The sequence below is a fragment of the Mobula hypostoma genome, chromosome 16, assembly GCF_963921235.1.
Source record: "Mobula hypostoma chromosome 16, sMobHyp1.1, whole genome shotgun sequence".
Classification (NCBI taxonomy): Eukaryota; Metazoa; Chordata; class Chondrichthyes; order Myliobatiformes; family Myliobatidae; genus Mobula; species Mobula hypostoma.
In genome coordinates, this window is record NC_086112.1 from 56,891,538 (window position 1) to 56,919,129 (window position 27,592).

At 45.1% G+C, this 27,592-nt stretch overlaps 1 protein-coding gene and 1 long non-coding RNA gene across 8 annotated transcripts in view; one reads left to right on the top strand and one right to left on the bottom strand.

The window, feature by feature from the left end:
* rfx3 (regulatory factor X, 3 (influences HLA class II expression)) overlaps window positions 1-3,178 on the bottom strand; it is a 334,648-nt gene extending 331,470 nt beyond the window's left edge. For 4 of the 7 annotated variants that reach the window (XM_063068991.1, XM_063068989.1, XM_063068988.1 and 1 more), the window contains exon 1: window positions 3,055-3,177. The gene's annotated coding sequence lies outside the window, so the exon portion shown is untranslated. Of the gene's footprint in view, window positions 1-3,054 lie in introns of all 7 variants that reach the window. The other 3 variants (XM_063068993.1, XM_063068990.1, XM_063068987.1) reach the window with 2 other exon arrangements.
* LOC134357420 (uncharacterized) lies at window positions 3,150-27,115 on the top strand. Its single transcript, XR_010020621.1, has 4 exons — window positions 3,150-3,279; window positions 14,723-14,821; window positions 25,149-25,278; window positions 25,705-27,115. It is a non-coding gene; the product is annotated as an uncharacterized LOC134357420 (long non-coding RNA).
* Window positions 27,116-27,592: the final 477 nt, after the last annotated feature.

Here is a 27,592-nt window from a genome sequence, read left to right on the forward strand (position 1 = left end):
GAACAGCTTCTTCTCCTTTGCCATCCAATTTCTAAATGGATATTGAATCCATGAACAATACCCCACTACCTTTTTGTTACTAATTTTGCACTACTTGTTTAATATATACAAACGTTGTACTTACTGTAATTGTTTTTATCTATTATGTATTGCATTGTACTACTATCACAAAGACAACAAATTTCAGACTGATATTAAACCTGATTCTGATTCCATGCCAGCAGGAAGAACTAGGACTAATTACTTTGTGCCCCCACTCCCTGCCCCTGGGTTTACAAATCAGTGGAACTGGAGTTTGAGGTCTAGTGACCGGACCCCAAATATCAACGAGTCCAGAGTTCATGGCCTGGTGTTTGATGATCAGCGTTCCTGGGTTTGATGCCGAGGACCTGGCCCGAGGGTCGAATCAGAAGTCCGTTAGTCAAGGCCCACTGGTTGGAGCCCTGGATAGCTGAAGACCCAATGTCTGAGTGTCTGAGTCCAAGTCAGAGTCTGAAGAAGATGGCCTGTCTTCGGGTTAAATGATTATGCATATTTGTTGGTGGGAGGGAGGAACCAGACTGGTTTTGCTGTTGTTGTGTTCTGCGTTGCTCAGCCACGCATTGTGGGCATGCTATGTTGTTGTCACTGAATACTTGCGGGCTGCCCCCAGCATACCTTGGATATGTTGGTTGTTAATGCAAACGATGCATTTCACTGTACACATGATCAATTAATTTCAAGCCTGAATCTCATTCAGGCTCAGAAGCCTCTGACTTCTCTGCTCCCTCAATTCTAGCACCTTGAGCATCCCCTATAACTAACAGATCCCCAAACATCCCCAATTTGACATATATCATTTAACATGCTTTAAAAATCTTTTGTGGCAAACCTTTTCGTCACAATTCTAATATCCTCTTAGACAGGTCTGTTTCAATTGATCACAATTATTTATATGAAGTGCCTGAGGACATTCTGCTAATAACTCTGGCATAAAATGGAAGCAGTGGCTATTTTTCTTATTGCTTGCTTATTCCTTTTCTGAGTACTTACTGTTATCAGTAACAAATGTCTAAATAACACTTTTGTTCTAAAAGCGATTGTATCATACACTGTATACCTACCTGTAATTGACATTTCTTCTCCAATTTTGTCAAATATAATTTAAATAAAAAACAGGGTATTGCACGTGATCTAGTTTAAATACGTACCATAATGCACTACATGGTAGTACAGTATTTATACATATCAAGTATAGCTTCGATCAGTCAGTTGAGATTCAGCTTAATAAAATACAACTAACCAATGATCTTCCCCTTCCTATGCAGAAATAAGAGTTAATATCTAAACTCACAGTTATAGTATTAAATATATTGGAAAATAACCTAATACCCCACAAATAACACTGTTGTTTATTCCCACTTGCTGCATCTTATTTGATCCGCAACAACGTAAGCTTACACAAAGTACAAAACACTACATTTAAAACAAATATTACTTTAAAACAAAGACACTCCTTAGAAAAAAATAACAAACGAATGTTTCTGTACAAGTCGTTACAAATTTACAAGCATAATCTGTTTAATTAAATATTGCGCGATGTTATATTTATTTCTGGTCAATGTAAGAATATTAAACACCCATCTTTTGCAATATTTAAGACGAAGTAAATCTTTTCCACTTCCTAAATCATAGGGAATAAAAAAACAATTATAAAAAGTAAAAGTTAAAGAACTGTTAAATACATCTGCATATTCTCTGCCCATAAATATAGACCAACGGACAGCAATGTGTTGTCGGAAAAAAAATTAAATCAATCACATCCTCTCGCTGAAGAAAGCCATCATTCATCTGATCTGCATACAATGCCCAAAGTTCAATCATACCTTAAACAGTATTTCTGATGGAAAGCAAATAGCATTTTTACGATAAAAATCTTTTCAAATCTCACATACATCTATATTGTTCTAAAAGTGGCCCAAACCTACGCGGATCAAATAAATAATTTAAAAACAATGTGATACGAGCGTACGAATGAAGTAATTTTATTCTTCGCCATTTTGCGTGATTTTTAATTTTTAAAAAATTAGATATGTCCCGCCCCCTCAAAATAAAAATCCCACGATCGCTAGAGCGAAGCGGCAGAGAGAGAAAAACCCATCCCAAGGAGATCCGACACCATCATATGTTACACAAGGGCCGGCGGAGTGGAGGGGGGGCAAAGACCTCCTCACCCACTCTCACCACATCCTAAACAGCCAGAAACATAGCGTTTATTTGCTCTTTAATCAAACATCGTTCAAATAATAGCATAAAGAAAACACCAATCCAGAAAATTGTAACCCACGAACCGCAGAAAACGTAAAGCAATGGTGTGTGTGTGTGTGTGTGTGTGTGTGTGTGTGTGTGTGTGTGTGTGTGTGTGTGTGTGTGTGTGTGTGTGTGTACAAGAGATCAACAACCATTCCAACCCTACACGAGCATACAGAACTAAATGAATGGTCAGCTGCTCCAAAAGGAAACTCGTATCGTTTATGAAAGCAAACATTTCAAGCACACGCTCACAGCATTTAAACACATGCATACCCTTTGGGTAAATATTATAAAGGGAGTGGGAAGGGAGGGGGGAAATAATCATTCGCAACAACCTGTAAAACAGATAGGAATAATTATTAAAAACAGAACAAAAACATCGGTGAAAGCCAATCAAGGCCTTAAACCGAGATGAAATAAATGTATATTTTAAACAGCTAATTAGAACGTATTTTTAAAACTTCAATTTATTTTTCTTCACCCAATAAACACAAGCAAAATGCACTAATGAGCAGTAACAGCAGTAGCAACCTGAAAATAACATATTGCAAACCCCCACGGGTGGAACCATTGGAGGAAAGAGCAGACCACGCACTACAGTTTAAATATTAACAGCTTATTATTCAGATCCACCATTTCTATGAGTAAGAAAAGGGGAGAAGACGGTAAAAGACACAGAGCTGTAGAGACCAGCTGACGGTGCTGCAGGGTGCAAAAGGCTCTCAGTAGCAACAGATATATAATAATACTAATAATATTCACCTCGGTTGCTGTTGTTGTGAGCAGCTGTTGGTGGGTAACAGTCGCCAGGACTACGGTGACTACGGCGCTTTATTCACAAGGCAACAGTTGCTATAACTCAAGCCAGCGCTGCAACCGCGCTTGATGGCAGGAAGTGGAACCGGCGCGTCACTGACGCAGCGAGCACCGGCGTGACCGTGAGGCGGGACGCCGCGACGCCGGGAGCGGGCGAAGCTGGAGCTGCGGGTAAAGGAGGAGGATGATAATGAGAGTGGGAGAGGATGGGGAGGAAGGGGTGAGGGGGAGGAGGGGGAGGAAGGGGTGAGGGGGAGGAAGGGGTGAGGGGGAGGAGGGGGAGGAAGGGGTGAGGGGGAGGAAGGGGTGAGGGGGAGGAGGGGGAGGAAGGGGTGAGGGGGAGGAGGGGGAGGAGGGGGAGGAGGGGGAGGAGGGGGAGGAGGGGGAGGAAGGGGTGAGGGGGAGGAGGGGGAGGAAGGGGTGAGGGGGAGGAAGGGGAGGAAGGGGAGGAAGGGGTGAGGGGGAGGAGGGGGAGGAAGGGGTGAGGGGGAGGAGGGGGAGGAAGGGGTGAGGGGGAGGAAGGGGTGAGGGGGAGGAGGGGGAGGAAGGGGTGAGGGGGAGGAGGGGGAGGAAGGGGTGAGGGGGAGGAAGGGGTGAGGGGGAGGAGGGGGAGGAAGGGGTGAGGGGGAGGAAGGGGTGAGGGGGAGGAGGGGGTGAGGGGGAGGAGAGGGTGAGGGGGAGGAAGGGGTGAGGGGGAGGAGGGGGTGAGGGGGAGGAAGGGGTGAGGGGGAGGAGGGGGAGGAAGGGGTGAGGGGGAGGAGGGGGAGCAAGGGGTGAGGGGGAGGAGGGGGTGAGGGGGAGGAAGGGGTGAGGGGGAGGAGGGGGAGCAAGGGGTGAGGGGGAGGAGGGGGTGAGGGGGAGGAAGGGGTGAGGGGGAGGAGGGGGAGCAAGGGGTGAGGGGGAGGAGGGGGAGGAGGGGGAGGAAGGGGTGAGGGGGAGGAGGGGGAGCAAGGGGTGAGGGGGAGGAGGGGGAGGAAGGGGTGAGGGGGAGGAGGGGGAGGAAGGGGTGAGGGGGAGGAAGGGGTGAGGGGGAGGAAGGGGTGAGGGGGAGGAGGGGGAGGAAGGGGTGAGGGGGAGGAGGGGGAGGAAGGGGTGAGGGGGAGGAGGGGGAGGAAGGGGTGAGGGGGAGGAAGGGGTGAGGGGGAGGAAGGGGTGAGGGGGAGGAGGGGGAGGAAGGGGTGAGGGGGAGGAAGGGGTGAGGGGGAGGAGGGGGAGGAAGGGGTGAGGGGGAGGAGGGGGAGGAAGGGGTGAGGGGGAGGAAGGGGTGAGGGGGAGGAGGGGGTGAGGGGGAGGAAGGGGTGAGGGGGAGGAGGGGGAGGAAGGGGTGAGGGGGAGGAGGGGGAGGAAGGGGTGAGGGGGAGGAAGGGGTGAGGGGGAGGAGGGGGTGAGGGGGAGGAAGGGGTGAGGGGGAGGAAGGGGTGAGGGGGAGGAGGGGGAGGAAGGGGGGAGGAGGGGGTGAGGGGGAGGGTGAGGGGGAGGAGGGGGAGCAAGGGGTGAGGGGGAGGAAGGGGTGAGGGGGAGGAGGGGGAGCAAGGGGTGAGGGGGAAGAGGGGGAGGAAGGGGTGAGGGGGAGGAGGGGGAGGGAGGGGGAGGAAGGGGTGGAGGGGGAGGAGGAAGGGGTGGAGGGGGAGGAGGGAGGGGTGGAGGGGGAGGAGGGGGGGTGAGGGGGAGGAGGGGGGAGGAGGGGGTGAGGGGGAGGAGGGGGGGAGGAGGGGGAGGGGGGGAGGAGGGGGTGGGGGGGAGGGGGGGGTGAGGGGGAGGGGGTGAGGGGGAGGGGAGAGGAGGGGAGGAGGAGGGGGGAGGGGGGGAGGAGAGGAGGAGGAGGGGGGAGGGGGGAGGAGGAGGGGGTGGGGGGGGGGGGGAGGAGGGGGAGGGGGGAGGAGGGGTGAGGGGGAGGGGGGGAGGAGGGGGTGAGGAGGAGGGGGGAGGAGGAGAGGGGGGGGGGGGAGGAGGAGGAGGGGGGGGGGAGGGGGAGGAGGAGGGGGGGAGGAGGAGGAGGGGGAGGGGGAGGAGGAGGAGGGGGGGGGGAGGAGGAGGAGGGGGGGAGGGGGGAGGAGGAGGGGGAGGGGGGAGGGGGGAGGGGGAGGGGGGAGGAGGGGGGAGGGGGAGGAGGAAGGGGGAGGAGGAGGAGGGGGAGGAGGGGGAGGGGGGAGGGGAGGGGGGAGGAGGGGGAGGGGGGAGGGGAGGGGGGGAGGAAGGGGTGAGGGGGAGGAGGGGTGAGGAAGGGGTGAGGGGAGGGAGGGGGAGGAAGGGGTGAGGGGGAGGAAGGGGTGAGGAGGAGGAGGGGGAGGAAGGGGTGAGGGGGGAGGAAGGGGTGAGGAGGGGGAGGAAGGGGTGAGGGGGAGGAAGGGGGGAGGAAGGGGTGAGGGGGAGGAAGGGGTGAGGGGGAGGAAGGGGTGAGGGGAGGAGGGGGAGGAGGGGGAGGAAGGGGTGAGGGGAGGAGGGGGAGGAAGGGGTGAGGGGGAGGAAGGGGTGAGGGGAGGGGGAGGAAGGGGTGAGGGGAGGGAGGGGAAGGAGGGGGAGGAAGGTGAGAGGGGGGGAGGGAGGGGTGAGGGGGAGGAGGGTGGGAGAGGAGGGGAGGAGAGGGAGGAAGGGGTGAGGGGGAGGAGGGTGGGAGAGGAGGGGAGGAAGGGGTGAGGGGGAGGAGGGGAGGAAGGGGTGAGGGGGAGGAGGGTGGGAGAGGAGGGGAGGAGGGGGAGGAAGGGGTGAGGGGGAGGAGGAGGGTGGGTGAAGAGGAGGAGGAGGGTGAGGGGGAAGAGGGTGAAGGGGAGGAGGGGGAGGAGGGGGGGGGAGGGGTGAGGGGAGGGGTGAGGGGAGGAGGAGGGGGGAGGGAGGAGGAGGGGGAGGGGAGGAGGGAAGGAGGGGGATGGGAAGGAGGGTGAGGGAGATGGGGTGGGGGGAGGGGGAAGGGGAAGGAGACGGGGAGGAGGGTGAGGGAGATGGGGTGGGGGGAGGGGGAAGGGGAAGGAGACGGGGAGGAGGGTGAGAGAGATGGGGAGGATGGTGAGGCAGAGGGGGCTGGGGGAGTGGGAAGGGGAAGAGGGAGGATGGGGAAATGGGAAGGTCAGTAGAGGGGGAAGTGTGGAGGGAGGAGGTAGGGGATGAGCTAGGGAGACTTTTCTTCAACAGCCATCTGTGGCATTGAATTCCACGTATTCTCCACTCTCTGGCTAAAGAAATACCTCCTCCTTCTTCTCTGTTTTAAAGGGACTTCCTTGTATTCTGAGGCTGTTCCCTCTGTTCCTACACTCACCCATAATTTCCCACAATAGGAAACATCCTCTCCAGGTCCACTCTATCTCGGCCTTTCAACAAGATTCACTCTCATTTTCTAAATTCCAGAGAGTACAGGCTCAGAGCCATCAAAACACAACACAACTGTTTGATTCCTTGGATTATTCTTGTGAACCTCCACTGGGCCATCTCCAATGCCAACACATCCTTTCTTAGATAAGGGGTGCTAAACCGCTCACAATACAAGAGCAGTTTGTCGAATGCCTTATAAAGCCTCAGCATTACCTCCTTGCTTTTGTATTCTATTCCTTTTGAAATAAATGCTAGCATTGCATTTGCTTTCCTAACCACCGACTCAAGCTGCACGTTAACCTACACGAGGATTCCAAAGCACCTTTGCATCTCTGATTTCTCAATTTGGTCCCCATTTTGAAAATTGTCTATGCCTTTACTCTTAACACGAGGAATTCCTTTACTCTGTTGTGACTGTGATCAAAGTTATCAGAGAGACACGAAAGTTGGTGGTATAGAAGTCTTTATTCATCACAACAAGTAAGCATTCTTACTGTAGAGTCTCATAAACCAAAAGTACCATTGTACTTTTATGCCCTTAAACTGAAAGTAACAGCAGGTGTTTCAATAACAATGTCAATAGTTACAAAGACATTGTCAACCCAAAATATTCCATTAATCAATGCTTCCTTTGAATTATTTCTTTACAGTGACAAGCACCTCTGAATCTTCAGACATCTTTGTCACAAAGTTATTCACACAGATAGGCTGAAAGCTTCTGGGGACAGAAATCCCAGACACCCAAAATGAATGTTGTCGGTGCTGTCTCTAAGTACATAAATATATTGAGTGTTCACAAAGGTATTATTGCCGATACCTGTGATCATGTTTGATAGATACCTTATTGAGCCCAAAAGAAATTACAGTGTCACAGTAGCATTAGAAGTGCACAGATATAAATATTAGAAGAGAAGTAGAAAGAATAAAAAATAAGTTACCCCAAACAGTCTAACAAGAGGGAGTCATCACTTACCCAGCTATAGGTCGACTCATTATAGTGCCTGATGGCTGAGGGTAAGAATGACCTCATATAGCACTCTTTGGAGCCGTGCAGTTGTCTTAGTCTATTACTAAAATTGCTCCTCTGTTTATCCAAGGTGGCATGCAGAGGGTGAGAAAAATTAACCAGAATTGCCAGGATTTTCCTTAGGGTCCTTTGTCCCACCATAGCTTACAGTGTGTCCAGTTTGACTCCTATAACAGAACCAGACTTTCTAATCAGTTTATTGAGCTGGTTGGCAACACCTGTATTGATGCCATTGCCCCAGCACATCACTGCACAGAAGATTGTACTGGCAACAACAGACTGGTAGAACATGTGAAGGAGAGCCCTGCATACTCCAAAGGAGCTCAGTCTCCTCAGGAAGTAGAGGTGGCTCTGGCCCTTCTTGTACACAGCCCTTGTGTTGGTAGTCCACTCACGTCTGTCATCCAGGTGCACTCCCAGGTACTTGTTGACAACATCAGTCTAGTTTGCCAGCTTGAACTCAAGTCACAAAAGTGCAAATAACCTGGCCCATGTTACCTAGTTTGATGTAGGCCAATTAATACAATTTTGAATTAGTGCACATGTAAATATCTCATGGTCACCATTTTGCAAACCATCTCGCCTTACTGCTTTTCTAGTTGTCTTCTGTTGACTTTTAAAAGCTTCCCACTAATTTGTGTTGTATTATATGCCCCCTCTTTTGCTTTTATGTTGTTTTTGACTTCCTTTTTTAGCCTCGTCCACCCTTTGGAATACTTCTTTGGGGTGAATCTATCCTGCACCTTCCGAATTGTTCCCCAAAGCTCCAGCCATTGCGGTTCTGCCATCAGCCCTGCTTATACCGATCAACTTTGGCCGGCTCCTCTCTGATGCCACTGTAGTTCCCTTTACTCCACTGTAATACTGATACATCTGATTTTAGTTTTCTGCCTCTCAAACTGCAGGGTGAATTCTATGATCACTGCTGACTCAGGGTTCCTTTACCTTAAGATCCCTAATCAAATCTGGTTCATTACACAACACCCAATCCAAAATAGCATTTTCCCTGGTGAGTTCGATTACAAGCTGCTCTAAAAAGCCATCTTCTAGGCATACTAGATTCCAGAAGGAATTTGTAGTACCAACCTGATTTCCCCAATCTACCAGCACATTAAAATCCCCTATTATTGTATCATTGCACTCTTTCCTTGCATTTTCTACCTCCCATTGTAATTGTACCCCACATTCTGACTACTCTGGAGGCCTGTAAATAATTTGCATCAAGGTCTTTTTACCCTGCAGTTTCTTAACTCTACCCACAAGGATTCTATATTTTCCAACCCTATGTCACCTCTTTTTAAGGATTTGATTTCATTTTTTACCAATAGAGCCACCCAACCCGTCTGCCTACCTGCCTTTCCTTTCAATACAACGTGTAACCTTGGCTGTTAAGCTCCCAACTGTGATCTCCTTTCAGCCGCAACTCAGAGGTGCCCACAGTGTCATACCTTCCAATTTCTAACTGTGTTACAAAATCATCTGCCTTATTCTGTATAACTGTGTGCATTCAAGTAAAACACCTTCAATCCTGCATTCATCACCCTCTTCAAAGTTGCCTTCATGAAATTAAATTCCTTTCCCTTTCTAAACTTTTTTGTCTTTTTATTTATTCTTGTGACTTTTGTAACCTCTCCCACACTCTCCTTCCCTTTGACCTTATCCTCACTTTTTCAATCTTCTGAACACACTCCTCTGCTATTTAGTTTAAAGACACTCCAAGCTATCCCACTGACTACAATGTTGCCCTACTAACTGCCTATCCTTCCTCATAGTCTCTCTACATGCTGCATCTACTTGCATACTACCTTTCCCATCCCCCTCCCTATCACTCTGGTTCCCATCTCCCTGCCAAATTAAACCCCCACTATCCAGACCATGCCATCTTCTTGCTGCTACATCGGGCAGAAGGTACAGAAGTCTTGGGTCCCAAGATACCACATTCAGGAACAGATATTAACCTACAACCATTGGGCTACTGAACCTGTGTAGATGACTTCAATAACCACTACCCTGAATTAATTTTATGACCTATAGACTCACCTTCAAGGACTCATGCTCTCAGGATTATTTCTATTTGTACAGTTTATCTCATTTTAAATATTTATTATCTGTTGGTCTTTGTTTATGTATAAACAAGAGAAAATCTGCAGATGCTAGAAATCCGAGCAACACACACAAAATGGTGGAGGAACTCAGCAGGCCAGGCGGAAATGACAACTGTCCTTTTTTCCATAGATGCTGCCTGGGCTGCTGAGTTCTTCCAGCATTTTGTGTGTGTTGTTTTGTTTATGTATAGTTTTTGGTACAGTATGGTACAGTATTACCTTTTTCCTGTAAATACCTTGAAAAAAATGAATCTTACGGTAGTATATGGTAACACACGTACTTTGATAAAGAATTTATTTTGAACTTTGAAAAGACAGAGAGGAGGCATAAACATGTCTGGTTAACAAAATGTAATGAGTGGTATGCTTCAGCTCAACTTTTAGAGTATATGCAGTGGATTCCAGTTAATTGGGACACATCAGGACAAATACATTTTGGCCAACTAACCCAATTAGCCCAATTTTCATGGAAATAGTTAAAAAGGTATAAAAAAAGACAAACTAGGTAACAAGTTATGTATTTAAATGAAATACAGAACAAATTAGAACAGTACCAATACTACTGCAGTACTACAAAACTGTGCACTAGTTTCTAGTACTTATCGATGTTCATCTATGTTTCATTCTTTTGACTGCAAATGAACCAAATCAATGCAGAAACCTAGTGAATTGTCTTACTACTTATTTCTTGTAAACTATCAGTGACAAAAATCACTGCTTTTTGAACACAAATAAACACAATTGACACTTTTGCATGATGCATCGTGTGTGTACTGGTCAAGCGAGTACACGCGACTGATGTTAGAAACTGTTCGGCAACAGTCTACTGCCCCAATTAAGTGGCTTAATGTCCCAATTAAATGAAGGGAATCCCGACTATTTTCTTGATTAGCTTTTGTTCTTTGAGAGTTGCCCCAAATAAGCAGCTTCCCCAATTAACGGATAGCCCAATTAACTGGAATCCAATTGAATATGAATTTGATGAAGATACTGAGGTATCTTCAGTAACACTGTTAACTTTTTTGGTGATGCAAAAATAGGTAGAAAAATTGGAATTGGCCATGAACTACAAAGGGCTGTAGATTGCTTGAACAGGTAAATGCCTAGCAAAAAGAGTAACACATGGCAAAATTTCCATTTTGGGAGCAATGGAAGAGAAAAAAAATAGAACATAGAATAGCATGTTTTTTTAGTACACAATGTTGTGCTGACCGATATCAATCTACCAGATGATTAATCTAACCCTTCCCTTCTGTGCAGCCCATACCTCTCCATTTTTCTTGTATCCAAGAGTCTCTTAAATGTCCCTCTTGTATCAGCCTCTACCATCACCCCAATAGTGTGTTCTAGGTACATAACACTCTTTGTAAAAAAAAAACTGCCTCAGAAATCTCCCCTGAACTTTACTCCACTCACCTTAAAAGGATGTCCTCTGGTATTGGCTATTGCTGCCCTGGGGGCGGGGGTGGAAACTGCTAGCTGTCTACTCTGTCACTGCCTCTCATAATTTTATAATCTCTGTCAAGTCGTCTCTCATCTACCTTCACTCCAAAGTGTAAAGCCCTAACTTGCTCAGCCTTTCTTGATAAGATATATTCTCTAACCCAAGCAGCATCCTACCATATTGGAGGATTGGAGGGTGGCTAATGTAACCCCACTTTTTAAAAAAGGAGGGAGAGAGAAACCGGGGAATTATAGGCCGGTTAGCCTAACGTCGGTGGTGGGGAAACTGCTGGAGTCAGTTATCAAGGATGTGATAACAGCACATTTGGAAAGCGGTGAAATGATCGGACAAAGTCAGCATGGATTTGTGAAAGGAAAATCATGTCTGACGAATCTCATAGAATTTTTTGAGGATGTAACTAGTAGAGTGGATAGGGGAGAACTAGTGGATGTGGTATATTTGGATTTTCAAAAGGCTTTTGACAAGGTCCCACACAGGAGATTAGTGTGCAAACTTAAAGCACACGGTATTGGGGGTAAGGTATTGGTGTGGGTGGAGAATTGGTTAGCAGACAGGAAGCAAAGAGTGGGAATAAACGGGACCTTTTCAGAATGGCAGGCGGTGACTAGTGGGGTACCGCAAGGCTCAGTGCTGGGACCCCAGTTGTTTACAATATATATTAATGACTTGGATGAGGGAATTAAATGCAGCATCTCCAAGTTTGCGGATGACACGAAGCTGGGTGGCAGTGTTAGCAGTGAGGAGGATGCTAAGAGGATGCAGGGTGACTTGGATAGGTTGGGTGAGTGGGCAAACTCATGGCAGATGCAATTTAATGTGGATAAATGTGAAGTTATCCACTTTGGTGGCAAAAATAGGAAAACAGATTATTATCTGAATGGTGGCCGATTAGGAAAAGGGGAGGTGCAACGAGACCTGGGTGTCATTATACACCAGTCATTGAAAGTGGGCATGCAGGTACAGCAGGCGGTGAAAAAGGCGAACGGTATGCTGGCATTTATAGCGAGAGGATTCGAGTACAGGAGCAGGGAGGTACTACTGCAGTTGTACAAGGCCTTGGTGAGACCACACCTGGAGTATTGTGTGCAGTTTTGGTCCCCTAATCTGAGGAAAGACATCTTTGCCATAGAGGGAGTACAAAGAAGGTTCACCAGATTGATTCCTGGGATGGCAGGTCTTTCATATGAAGAAAGACTGGATGAACTGGGCTTGTACTCGTTGGAATTTAGAAGATTGAGGGGGGATCTGATTGAAACGTATAAGATCCTAAAGGGATTGGACAGGCTAGATGCGGGAAGATTGTTCCCGATGTTGGGGAGGTCTAGAACGAGGGGTCACAGTTTGAGGATAGAGGGGAAGCCTTTTAGGACCGAGGTTAGGAAAAACTTCTTCACACAGAGAGTGGTGAATCTGTGGAATTCTCTGCCACAGGAAACAGTTGAGGCCAGTTCATTGGCTATATTTAAGAGGGAGTTAGATATGGCCCTTGTGGCTACGGGGATCAGAGGGTATGGAGGGAAGGCTGGGGTGGGGTTCTGAGTTGGATGATCAGCCATGATCATAATAAATGGCGGTGCAGGCTCGAAGGGCTGAATGGCCTACTCCTGCACCTATTTTCTATGTTTCTATGTTTCTATAAGACCATATGAGCAGAATTAGGCTATTTGTCACATCAAGTATGCTCCATCGTTTAATCATGGCTGATTTATTAATCCTCTCAACTTCATTCTCCTGCCTTCTCCTCGTAACTTTTGACACCTTACTAATTAAGAACCTATCCACGTACACTTTAAATATACCCAAAGACTTGGCCTCCACAATCATCTGTAGGTAAAGCAATTCCTCCTCTTCTCTGTTCTAAATGGATGTCCTTGTATTCTGAGGCTGTGTCCTCTGATCCTAGGCTCCCCCACTGTTGGAAACACACTCTAACATCCTGGCAAATCCTCGCACCCTCTCTAAACCTTTCAAATGTTTCCTATAACGTAACAAGAAATGAACACAATAGTCTAAGTGTGGTTTAGCCAGAGATTTATATCTATAAATATCTTGACTAATGAAAGCCAGTACTCCATTCACCTTCTCAACCACCCCATCAATTTGCACCGTAACTTTGAGGAATTTATAGACGTGGACCCCAAATCCCTATCTTCTGCCACACAGCTAAGTTTCCTGCCATTAACCTTATATTCTGCCTTCAGATTTCATCTTCTGAAGTGTATCACATCACATTTTTTCCTGTATGATTGCATCCACTATTTCTCTGCCCAGTTCTGCATTCAGTCTCTATCCCATTGAAACCAACGACAAACTCCTACACTACCAACCACCAACCTTTGTGTCATCTGCAGACTTACTAACCCATCCTTCTACTTTTTCATCCAAGTCATTCATAGAAATCATGAAGAGTAGGGGTCCTAGAACAGATCTCTGCAGAACACCATTAATCCAGACAGAATATGTTCCATCTACTACCACCTTCTGCCTTCCATAGACAAGCCAATTCTAAAACCTGTTGGCCAAGTTTCATTGTAACTTTCTGCATGTGCCTACTATGGGGAACCTTGTCAGATGCCTCGCTAAAATCCATATTCACCATGTCCACTGTTCTACCTTCATCAATTTGTTTTGTCGCCTCTTTAAAAAAAATTCTATCAGACTCGGGCTCAAAACTTTCCCTCACAAAGCCATGTTGACTATCCCTAATAAGACTATGCATCTCCAAGAGATCATAAGTCCTGTCCCCAACTGTCTCTAACAGTTTTTACACCACTGACGTTAGACTCACTGGACTATAATTCCCAGCATTATCCCTATTAACTTTCTTGAACAAATGGACATTTGTTACTCTCTGATTCTCTGGTACTACTCCTGTGGCCAGAGAGGTTACAAATATCATTATCAACAACCAAGCAGTCTCTTCCCTTGCTTCCCCTTGTATCCTACAGTATATCTCATCTAGCTCTGTGGATTTATCTATCCTAATAGCTTTCAAAAGCCAAAACACTGCCTCTTTCTTAACCTTAGCATGCTCCAGCAGGCTGTTCTATGCTGACATCACATTTGTCAAAGTCCCTCTTGCTAGTGAACACTGAAGCAAAATATTCATTAAGGGCCTCCCATACTCATCTGCCTCCAGGCATGTTTCCCCTTTATCCCTGAGTCTTCCTACCCCCATCCTAAGCCTGTTGCTAGCTATCCTATAACTCTGAAGGGCCCCATCTGATTTTTGCTTCCTAAACCTGAAATATGCTTCCTCCTTCCTCTTAACATAAATGTTCCACTTCTCTTATGATCTATGTTTCCTCCTCTGACCACTGTTTCCGTATCTCAGTGGGACAAATCTTTCCAGAACCCCATGCAAGTGGTGCCTAAACAAATGAGAACATCTGTTCTTAATTTATGCTTCCAAGTTCCTCCCTAATGTCATATCTCCTCTGCCTCTTGAAGCACCTTCAATTACTCCAAAAGACTGAGGTTTGGTAAAATACTGAAAGGCTTTTATTCACTGTACAATACGACCTCCACAGTGAGTGTCTGCCCCCGGACTGAGGGGAAGGGGCAAGGCGAACACCTTTATACAGGACTCTGTGGGAGGAGCCACAGGGGCAGTCAGCAGAGTTGTGTGTCCAGACAGGTAACCGAGTTACAACATATATACATGGTTTACCACACCTCTGTTTCAAACTTCCATTCACACTGACTTAATAGACAATCCCTCTGTGTCCGTCGGAGTCTTCCCGAACCAGAATCCCTGGATGAACCAAGAAACTCACACACATTGCTGAGGGCCAGGACAGCGACTTTCAGGTATGGTGACTAAATAATCAGAATCAGGTTTATTATCACTGGCATGTGCTGTGCAGCAACAATTCAATGCAATACATAATCTAGAAGAAAAAATAAATCAATCAATTACAGTATATGTATATTGAATAGATAAAAATAGTGCAAAAACAGAGAAAAATATATATTAAAATTGAGGTAGTGTTCAAGGGTTCAATGTTCATTTAGGAATCAGATGGTAGAGGGGAAGAAGCTGTTCTTGAATCACTGAGTGTGTGCCTTCAGGCTTCTGTACCTCCTACCTGATGGTAACAGTGAGAAAAGGGCATGCCCTGGGTGCTGGAGGTCAATAATGGAAGCTGTCTTTCTGAGACACTGCTCCTTGAAGATGTCCTGGGTACTTTGTAGGCTAGTACCCAAGATGGAGCAGACTGAATTTACAACCCTCTGCAGCTTCTTTCAGTCCTGTACAGTAGCTCCTACCCCCGCCCCCCCCATACCAGACAGTGATGCGGCCTGTCAGAATGCTCTCCACGGTACAACTATGGAAGTTATTGGATGTATTTGTTGACATACCAAATCTCTTCAAACTCCTAATGAAGTATAGTCGCTGTCTTGCTTTCTTTATAACTACATCAATATGTTGGGACCAGGTTAGGTCCTCAGAGATCTTGACACCCAGGAACTTGAAACTGCTCACTCTCACCACTTCTGATCCCTCTTTGAGGATTGGTATGTGTTCCTTCGTCTTGCCCTTCCTGAAGTCCACAATCAGCTCTTTCGTCTTACTGATGTTGAGTGCCAGGTTGTTGCTGTGGCACCATTCCACTAGTTGGCATATCTTGCTCCTGTACGCCCTCTCATCATTGTCTGAGATTCTACCAACAATGGTTGTATCATCAGCAAATTTATAGATGGTATTTGAGCTATGCCTATCCACACAGTCATGGGTATAGAGAGCAGAGCAGTGGGCTAAGCACACACCCCTGAGGTGCACCAGTGTTGATTGTCAGTGAGGAAGAGATATTATCACCAATCCACACAGCTTGTGGTCTTCCGGTTAGGAAGTCGAGGATCCAGTTGCAGAGGGAGGTACAGAGGTCCAGGTTCTGTAACTTCTGAATCAGGATTGTGGGAATGATGGTATTAAATGCGGAGCTATAGTCGATTAACAGCATTCTGACATAGGTGCTTGTGTTGACCAGGTGATCTAAAGCTGTGTGAAGAGCCATTGAGATTGCATCTGCAGTTGATCTATCATGCGACAGGCAAATTGCAATGGGTTCAGGCCCTTACTAAGGCAGGAGTTCAGTATAGTAATGACCAAAGCATTTCACCACTGTAGATGTGAGTGCTACCAGGTGATAGTCATTAAGGCAGCTCACATTATTCTTCTTAAGCACTGGTATAATTGTTGCCTTTTTGAAGCAAATGAAAAAACCCTTGAATACTTCCATCAGTTGGTTGGCACAGGTTTTCAGAGCCTTACCTTCCACCTTGCGAGGGTTCACTCTCTTCAAAGACGGCCTAACATTGGCCTCTGAGACAGAGATCACAGGATCATCAGGTGCAGCAGGGATCTTCACAGCTGTAATTATATTCTCCCTTTCAAAGCGGGCATAGAACGCATTGAGTTCATCTGGGAGTGAAGCATCACTGCCATTCATGCTATTGGGTTTTGTTTTGTAGGAAGTAATGTCTTGTAAACCCTGCCAGAGTTATCGTACATCCAATGTCACCTCCAACCTCGTTCGAAATTGCCTCTTTGCCCTAGAAATAGCCCTTCACAAATCATTCCTGGTTTTCTGGTACAGGCGTGGTTCGCCAGACTTGAATGCCACAGATCTAGCTTTCAGCAGACGACATACCCCCGGTTCATCCACTGCTTTTGGTTTGGGAATGTACAGTAAGTCTTTGTAGCAACGTACTCATCCACACAGGTTTTAATGAGGTCAGTAACAACTGCAGCATACTCATCCAGGTTTGAAGATGAATCCTTGAATACAGTCCAGTCCACCAATTCAAAGCAGTCCTGTAAATGCTCATGTGCTTCCCTTATCCATACCTTCTTGGTCCTCACTACTGGTGTTATAGTCTTCCATCTCTGCCTATACACAGGGAGTAGAAGTACAGCCAGGTGATCAGACTTCTTGAAGTGAGGGTGTGGAGTAGCATGGTAGGCATTCTTGATAGTGGTGTAGCAATGGTCCAGTGTGTTGTTTCCTCTAGTGTCGCAAGTAATTTGTTGATGTAATTGTTTAGTGATTTTTTCAGACTGGCCTGGTTAAAATCCCCCAAAATGATGGTGAAAGCATTAGGGTGTGCTGTTTCGGCATGTTGATCCCATTGCTCAGATCATCTAATGCCTGCTTGACATTGGCCTGAGGTGGACTGCTACCAAAATGACCCCAGAGATCTCCAGCAGTAGGTAAAAAGGACGGCACTTAACTGCTAGATATTCCAGGTCTGGTGAGCAGAATTGGGACAGCTTTGGTATGTTTGTGCACCAAGAAGAGTTGATCATGAGGCATACTCCTCCACCTCTGCTTTTGAGAGACTCTATAGATCTATCCTGATGGTGTATAGTAAACCTGTCGATCTGAATTGCAGCATCCAGTATAGAAGGGGTTAACCAGGATTCCGTGAAACAAAGGACACACATGATCCTAATGTCTCTCTGATTCAGCACTCTAGCTCTGAGATCATAGATTTTATTCACCGGAGACTGCACGTTTGCCGGCAAGATAGTCAATATTGGGAGTTTAAAACTCCATTTCCTTAAACGCAATAAAATAGAAGAAGTCCAGGTACAACTGCCAGGAAGCCATCTCATATTTCTGACCAATCTTGAATCACGAAAGGATGCTTGACAGCCGTGACAGGGCTTGAATACTATCACCTCCTACCAAAGTAAAAACAAGCAATTGTGGTAACAGGGCTCCACACCCAGATCAGATCAATGCCTTTTATACACACTTTGACCATCAAAACATGGAAGCACCTTCACGAACTCACACAGCCCCGACAGCTCTGTGATTTCAGTCTCTGAGGCTGATAGGAGAGCATCCGTCAGGAGGGTAAATCCATGCAAACCATCTGGCTCAGACAAGGTACCTGGCTGAGTACCGAAACCTTGTACTAATCAAATGGCTGGACTGTTCACTGATATGTTTAATCTCTTGCTTCAGCAGTCTAAGGTACTCACCACTTCAAGCATGCTTCAGTTATACCACTGCCCAAGAAGAATATGGTAACCTGCCTCAGTGACTTTTGTCCGATAGCACTTAGCAGATTGTGTGTGGATTTCTTGTTTCATACATGTATTCTAGTTGGGGAAGACTCAGAAGGATCATCTATTAAGTCCGTGTGGATAGAAGTCCAAAATAGGCTGAGGAGGTATCACATTAGGTAGGAACTTGGAAGTATAAATTAGGAAGTGTTTTGAGAGGTCAGTGATGAAACATATCAACTCATGCCTGAGGAGCAACTTGGATCCATTCTAGTTAGCCTACTATCACAACAGATCAACAGCAGATGGAACATCTCGACAGTGAAGATGCATACATCAGGATGCTCTTCATTGACCAGAGCTTGGCATTCAGCACTATCATTCCCTCAAAACTAATCAATAAGCTCCAAGATCTGGGCCTCAATACCTCCTTGTGCAACTGGATCCTCGATTTCCTCACTTGCAGGTTCCATTCAGTTCGGATTGGCAACAACTTCTCCTCCACAATCTCCATCAGCACAGGTGCACCACAAGGCAGTGTGTCTAGCCCACTGCTGTACTCGCTTTACACTTATGACTGGGGGGCTAAGTACAACTCCAATGCAATATTCAAGTTTGCTGATGATACCATTGTTGGCTGAATCAAGGGTAGTGACAAATCAGCATATACATCGGAAGGAGATTGAAAATCTGGCTGAATGATACCTCCACTACAACCTCAACATGAGCAAAACCAAAAACTGATTATCAACTACAGGAGGAGGAAATCTGAGGTCTAAGAGCCAGTCCTCCTCAGGGGATCTGAGCTAGAGATTGCCAGTAAGTTTAAATTCCTTGGCGTTAATATTTCATAAGATCTATCCTGGGTCCAGCATGTAACTGCCAGTACAAAGAAGGCACAGCAGTACCTCTGCTTTCTTAGAAGTTTGCAAAGTTTCAGCATGAGCTCTACACTGTGACATCTATAGATGCACAGTGGAGAGTATATTGACAAGTTTCATCATGGCCTTTGTATGGAAATACCAATGCCCTTGAACAGAAAAGCCAACAAAAAGTAATGGTTACTGCCCAGTGCATTGCGGGTCAGACCCTCCCCGCCACTTAGCACATCTACGTGAAATGTTGTCGCAAGGAAGTAGCATCCATCATCAAGGACACCCACCTCTAGTCCATGATCTCTTCTCGCTGCTGCCATCAGGAAAGAGCTACAAGTGTCTCCAGTACTACACTAGCAGGGTCAGGAACAGTTATTTCCCCTCAATCATCAGGCTTTTGAACCAGAGGCGATAACTTTACTCGCTCCAACAATGAACTGATTCCACAACCTATGGAGTCACTTTAAAGGACTCTACAACTCATGTTCTCGATACTTATTTCTTATTTATTTAATAGTATTATTTTCCCCTCTTTTTGTATTTGCACAGTTGTCTTTTGCACTTTGTTTGTCCAGAGGGTTTGAGAAGTGTCTATTTTAATGCAAGGAGTATCATAAACAAGACGGATGAACTTAGAGCGTGGATCCATACGTGGAACTATGACGTTGTGGCCATTACAGAAACTTGGGTGTTCCCAGGGGCAGGAATGGCTGTTGAGTGTGCTGGGCTTTAGATGTTTCAAAAAGGAGAGTGAGGGAGGCAAAAGAGGTGGGGATGTGACATTGCTAATGAGTGCTAGTATCACAGCTGCAGAAAAGGAGGAAGTCATGGAGGGATTGTCTACTGAGTCAGTATGGGTTGAAGTCAGAAACAGGAAGGGGAAAATAATTCTACTGGGTGACCCCCCCCCCCAGTAGTAACAGAGACTTCGAGGAGCAGGTAGGGAGGCAGATTCTGGAATGGTGCAATAATAATATGGTTGTTGTAATGGGTGATTTTAACTTTCCTAATATTGACTGGCAACTTTCTCGGTGGGAGAGTATTTTGGAGTTAGTGATCACGACACTATTTCTTCACCTAGTGCTCGAGAGGGATAGGAGCAGACAATTTGGGAAAACATTTAATTGGGGTAGGAGGAAGTACAATGCTATTAGGCAGAAACTTGGGAGCCAATGTTCTCGGGGAAATGCACGGCAGAAATGTGGCAACTATTCAGGAAACATTTGCATGGCGTTCTGCATAGGTATGTTTCATTGAGGCAGGGAAAGGATGGTAAGGATGATAGAAAATCTAGTTAAGAAGAAAAGGAAAAGCTTACAAAAGGGTCAAAAAACTAGGTACTGTTAGAGCTCTAGAAAATTACAAGGTTGCTAGGAAGGAGCTTAAGAATGGAATTAGGAGAGCCAGAAGGGGCTATGAGAAGGTCTTAGTGAGCAGGATTAAGGAAAACCCCAAGGCGTTCTACAAGTATGTGAAGAGCAGGAGGATGAGCTGTGTGAGAATAAGACCAATCAGGTGCAATTTTGGAAACGTGTGCATGGAGTCAGAGGATGTAGCAGAAATACTTAATGAATACTTTGCTTCAGTACTCACCAGGGAAAAGGACCTTGGCAATTGAGGGGATGACTTACAGCAGACTGAAACGATCGAGCATATAAACATTGAGAAAGAGGATATGCTGGAGCTTTTGAAAAGCATTAAGTTGGATAAGTCGCTGGGTCCAGACGAGATATACCTCTGGCTACTGTGGGAAGCAAGGGAGGAGATTGTGAGCCTCTGGTGATGATCGTTAGTGATGGGAGAAGTACACAGAGGATTGGAGGGTTGCAAATGTTCTTCCTTTGTTCAAGAAAGGGAGTAGAGATAACCCAGGAAATTATAGACCAGTGACTTGTACTTCAGTAGTGGGGCAAGTTGTTGGAGAAGATCCTGCGAGGCAGGATTTATGAGCATTTGGAGAGATAAAATCTGATTAGGGATAGTCAGCATGGCTTTATCAAGGGTAGGTCATGTTTTACAAGCCTGATTGAATTATTTGAGGATGTAACAAAACAAATTGATGAAGGTAGAGCAGAGGATGTTGTTTATATGGATTTCAGTAAGGCATTTAATTAAGTTCCCTATGCAAGGCTCATTCAGAAAGTATGGAGGCATGGGATCCAAGGAGACCTTGGTTTGTGGATCCAGAATTGGCTTACCCACAGAAGGCAAAGGGTGGTTGCAGATGGTTTGTGTCCTGCATGGAGGTCAGTGACCGGTGGTGTTCCACAGTTATCTGTTCTGGGATCCCTCCTCTTTGTGATTTTTATAAATCACCTGGATGAGGAAGTAGAAGGATGTGGATACTATAGAGAGAGTGCAGGGGAGATTTACAAGGATATTGCCTGGAATGGAAGTAGGTTGAGTGAACTTGGCCTTTTCTCCTTGGAGTGACGGAAGATAAGGGGTGATCTGATAGAGGTGTATAAGAGGCATTGATTGTGTGGATAGCCAGAGGCTTTTTCCCAGAGATGAAATGGCTAACACAAGGGGGTATAGTTTTAAGGTGCTTAGAAGTAGATACAGGGGGGATGTCAAAGATAAGTTTTTCACACAGACAGTGGTAAGTGCATGGAATGCACTGTCAACAACGGTGGTGGAGGCAGATACAATGGGGTCTTTTAAGAGATAGTTACATGGAGCTTAGAAAAATAGAGGGCTATGCAGTAGGGAAATTCTAGGCAGTTTCTAGTGTAGGTTACGTGGTTGGCACAACATTGTGGGCCAAAGGGCCTATAATGTGCCGTAGATTTCTATGTTCTATGTTGTTCTATGTATTTTTGTTGTGCGTGATTTTTTCTTCATTGATTCTATGTATTTCTTTGTATTTACTGTGATTGTCCATAAGAAAATGAACCTCAGAATAGTATGTGGTGCTTTGATAATAAATTTACTTTGAAATTGATCTTTAGCTTCTTTCCTTTCTGCAGCTGTGATACTGTCCCTGATTAATAATATATTTGCCTCTTTTAGCTCCCTCCCTATCCCTTTTGAAAGATCAAGCAGCCAATCAAGCCCTTGCAACAGACATGTCTCTGTAATGGCCACAACATTGTAATTCCATGTACTGATCCATGCTCTCAAGTTCATCACTCTTATTTGGATGACGAAGTTGATGGTTCTATGGCCAAGTTTGCGGCTGACACAGAGAAAGGTGGAGAGGCATGTGGTTTTGAGTGAGCAAGGGGGCTACAGAAGGACTTGGAAAGGTTCGGAGAATGGGCAAAAAAGTAGCAGTTGGAATACTGTTGGGAAGTGTATGGTTATGTACATTGGTAGAAAAAAGTGCAGACTATTTTCTAAATGGAGAGAAAATTCAAAAATCTGAGGTGCAAAGAGACTCAGGAGTCCTCATGCAAGATTCCCTAAAGGTTAATTTGCAGGTTGAGATAGTGATGAGGAAGGCAAATGCAATGTTGGCATTGATTTCGAGAGGAGTAAAATATAAAAGCAAGGATGTAATGTTGAGGCTTTATAAAGCACTGGTGAGGCCTCACTTGGAGCATTGTGAGCAGTTTTGGGCTCCTTATCTAAGAAAGGATGTGCTGATATTGGAGAAGGTCCAAAGGAGGTTCAGAAAAATGATTCTGGGATTGAAAGGCCTATCAAATGAGGAGTGTTTCATGGCTCTGGGCCTGTGCTCACTGGAATTCTGAAGAATGAGGGAGGATCTCATTGAAACTTATCGAATGTTGAAAGGCTTTGAATGCGTAGATGTGGAGAGATTGATTCCTATGGAGATGGAGTCTAAGACCACAGGACACAGCCTCTGAAAAGAAGGACATCCATTTACAACGGTGGTGAGGAAGAATTTCTTTAGCCAAAGAGTGGTAAATCTGTGGAATTCATTGCCATGGGTGGCTGTGGAGGCCAAGTCATTGGGTATATTAAAGGCAGAGGTTGATGATTTCTTGATTAGTCAGGGAAGGAAGTGATATGGGGAGAAGGCAGGAGATTGGGGTTGAGAATGAAATGGATCAGCCATGATGAAATGGTGGAGCAGGCTCAATTGGCCAAATGGCCTAATTCTTATATTCTATATTCTTATGGTCTTATATTCTACATCTCATAGTCTTATGGTTTTATTCTTAATATTTCTTGCATTAAAGAAACCGCATGTAAACCTCTCCAACTGACGCATTTTTGCCCTATCTACTGCCTATCATTCTTCACAGTCTCTGCACATTACATCTGCCTTTACACTAACCTTATCATCATTTAATTTAATACTCCAGCTTCGTTTAAATCCCAGATGCTCTTGCAAACCTTCCCACAAGGACATTGGTCCCTCTTGAGTTCAGGTGTACAGGTCATACCTTCTGCAGGAGTGATCCCAATGATCCACAAATCTGAATCTCTGACACATCCTGCCTGCACCAACTCTTCAGCCACAGATTTGTCTGCCATATCTTCCTATTCTTACCCTCCCTCGTGCATGGCCCAGGCAGCAATCCAGAAATTGCTATCCTGGAGGTTCTGCTTTTTAGATTCCTTCCTGACTCTTTATGTTGACTCTTCAGGACCTCATTCCTTTACTAGCGATGTTGTTGGTACCAATGTGTGGTACAGCTTTTGCTCTTAAGAATGTGGCGAATTATATTTAATTGATTCAGCAGACCCAAGATCTCTGAAATACAGAGGAATCTGGGTGTTCACATTCATGGTTCACTGAAGGCTTGTGTACAATGTAAATTGGAAAGCTAGCAAATTGTATTGTTTGTTGCAAGGAGAATTGAATACAAGATTAAGGTGTGTCATATTATAGTTTTGTAGAACATTGCTGAGACAGCATCGGGAATAATGATATTGGTCTCCTTATTTAAGCAAAGAATTTAATGCTTTGGAAATAGTTCAGAGAAATTTACCAGACGTACCTAGAATGCGTGGGTTGTCTCATGAAGACATTGGACTGCTTAGGCTTGTGGGATGTTCTCAAGGAAACATATCAGATCACTGAGGTCTTACTATGAATCTAGAATAAGAGTCATTATTTAAAAATAAAGGACCATCCGTTCAAGACAGAAGAGGAAAAAAATCCCAAATGCTCATGTCTTTGGAACTCCTTCCTCAAAAGGTAATGAAAATAGAGACTTTGAATACTTTCAAGGCAGAGGTGGATAGATCAGTACTTAATCTATCAAAGGGGATGAAAAGTTATAGTGGGTAGATACAGAATCTGGAGTTGAGGTTTCTATCAAATCAGCCATGAATTTACTAAATGTCACGCAAAGCTTCAAGGACTGAATGGTCTACTCCTGCAATGAATTGATATCTGTAACTAACCGGAGGAGGTGGAGAAGTTGGTCAGCTAATGTAAGTAAGGTAGCAGGTGATCAGGGCTAGCCGAAGGAACTGGGACCAAGTAGAGAGATAGGAATAAATGAAGTGTACTGAGTAGAGAAGAGGAAATGGAGTAGGTACATAGGGCCAAGAAATGGAAGGGAGGCAGGTAGTGAGGGCCATGCAAGAGGAGAGTGTTGCTCAAACCTTATTTATTTTCCAAACTGTGATAAAAGAGAAAATTATAAATTAACATCACTTTGTTTTTGTCAGTTTAAGAGTTGCACAATCAGCCATAAATAATTTAAGTGATAAATATTCATTCTTAGCTCTCCCTTGGAAAGCATTCATGAAGTTGTTATGAGCTACATAGAGTAAGCTTGTCTGAGAAAGTCTATTCCAAAAGAAACCAAAACAATGAAAACTTAATTATCATCAGCACAATATTGGATTCTTATTAAGAAAAATCATAGGAGTGATGGGGAAAATGGCAAGTAAATACAGTGGCCAATATATACACTGCCTTCCTGACGTTGCCCCGTTTTTCTTTATACTTTTCTATGCTCTTAACAGAATGATGATCACGGACATCTTTGAATGTTGTAACCAATGCTGCACTAGTTATGCTTTGTAACTCTGGAAACTAATCGAAAGAAAAACACAGAAGCCGGGATGCGTGTACTCCGTTTCTTTCTTTAGTGAGGAATGTGCATATGATGTGGTGGGATAATGATGTATGCCATTCACATCCTTCTTACATGTAACTCATAATGAATTAAGTAACGAATAAAGAATGTTTAATCAAACAGTATATATTACTGAAATATTTAATATACTTCAATCCTCCGTGCTGAGCTATAAACTCCAACTCAATATAGAATGCACCTGAACTGAAATATGTACCATATTGCTTTCTACTCATTTGTAGGTGTCGATTCTGGGACTGCAGGAAGTGGTTCTGAGAGCTCTGGACATCTTTCTTCTCTCACAATTAACTCTACTGTCCTCAATTAATCGATGTGTTGTCTCCAGATGACATCAGATGCAACCTTCATTGTGTAAGAGAGTGGTTCAGTTCTGTCCTTAATCTTTCCACATTCCCACTTTCAATCACTTCTGTAGTCCCTTACCAAGACTGCTTGTTCAGGAGTGAAACGTTGAACCTGCTTGTTAGAGGAGCCCTCGGGTTGTCTCAGCTGTTTGTCCTGCATACTCCTTCTGAGGTTAGGTTTGAGGAGATCCAAGCGTGAGCATGAGTGATGACCCAAGAACAACACAGCTGGTGAGTTGTTGCTTGTGGAGTATGCTGTATTGCCATACGCAAGAAGGAAATTGGTGAGCTTCTGATTCAGTGTTAGTGTAGTGTGTTTTACTGATATTGTTTGCAGTGTGTTTCTTAGGCTCTGGACAAACCTTTCCACCAAGCCATTTGTAACTAGGTGGTATGGTTCAAATGTAATACATCTTGTTCCATTCTCTTTCAGGAATGACTGAAACTGATCCATAACAAACTGTGGTCCATTGTCGCTGACGAAGTGTTCTGAAACACCTGTCCTTGAGAAGAGGCTACTTAACATCTTCGCCAGTGTGTGAGGCTGTAGCGGAGGCTATTGGGAACACTTCTGGCTACTTTATAGCTGAATCCACTAGTTCCAAGAAATTTGTGCCTATGAATGATCTGACAAAATTCACATGAATCCTCTGTCAGGGCAATACAGACCATTCCTTGGGATGGGGAGATACTGCTTTTGGCATCTTCTGGATGTGTTGGCATTCTGAACAGTGCATGTTGAGATGCTCAATCTGTTCAGTTATCCCAGGCCACCAGGCAAAGCTTCAAGCCAACACTTTTATTTTGACTATGACTAGATGACCGACATGTAGCTCCTTCAATACTTTAGCTCTCAGCTTGGATGGTACAACAACTCTCAATCCCCACATAAGGCAACCTCTGTCAAGGACAAGTTCATCTCAGCACTGTAAAAATGGGAGAACCAGAGTTTCTGCTGCATATTCCAGCTATTTTGAATTGCTATGTGGACCTGAGACAGTGTGAGGTGTTTTCTGGTTTTCCTTTGGATCATCTCTGCCATGATAGGGAGACTTTCGATTTGCACTGGGGAGAATATGTCAAGAGGAGTGTCCTCTTTTGTAAATTTTTCAGCTATTTCCTTTTCCAAGGTTAAATTGGACAACCCATCAACATTTCCATGATTAGTCATACTCTTGGATTCGATCTTGTAATTGTGTACTCTGATAAATAGAGCCCGTCTCTGCTTTAGTGCTGCTGCTGTTAGTGGTACATCCTTCTGTGGATTGAAACTGGACACTGGTGGTTGATGATCAGTAATGAACATAAACTGTCTGTCACAGAGGTGCTGGTTGAAACTTTTTTTTTACCCCATGCAAGACTCAAGGCCTCTCTGTCAATCTGTGCATATTTTTTTTCTGCAGCAGTAAGGGAATATTATGCAAAGGCAATAGGGCGTTCACTTCCACCACTCATAACGTGGCATGTCTGCACATATACCATAAGGCGAGGAATCACAGGTAAGCTAAACAGGATGAAATGGATCAAGATGTGTGAAAACAGTGTCTGGCATCACCATTTCCTTTGCTTTTTGGAAAGCCACCTCAGACTGCTTTGTTTCCATTTCTTTCCAATCTGTGGTAATGAGTTCAAGGGCTGGAGCACAGTAGCCTGGTTTGGCAGAAACCTGTTATACTGATGGACAAATCCTTAAAGGAACCAGAACTGTGACACATCCTTTGGCCTTGGGGCATGAATTGACTTTATTTCTTACATCCTTCACATACATGAGGAGTAAAAATCTTTATGTTATGTCTCTGTCTAAGTGTAGAATGTGCAATCATAGTAATTAATAATAAATAGAACAGTCAATGTAACATAGAATACACTCAAGTGAACGTGAGTTAATCAGTCTGATGGCCTGGTGGAAGAAGCTGTCCCAGAGCTTGTTGGTCCTGGCTTTTATGTTGTGGTACCGCTTCCTGGGTGATAGCAGCTGTAATAAATTGTGGTTGGGGTGACTCAGGTCCCCAATGATCCTACGGGCCCTTTTTACACACCTGTCTTTGTAAAATGTCCTGAATCATGAGAAGTTCACAACTACAGATGCACTGGGCTGTCCGCACCACTCTCTGCAGAGTCCTGCGATTAAGGGAAGTACAGTTCCCATACCAGGCAGTGATGCAGCCAGTCAGGATGCTCTCGATTGTGCCCTTGTAGAAAGTTCTTAGGATTTGGGGGCCCATACCAAACTTCTTCAATTGTCTGAAGTGAAAGAGGCACTGCTGGTATGTACACCTGGTATGTACAGACCACGTGAGGTTCTCGGTGATGTGGATGCC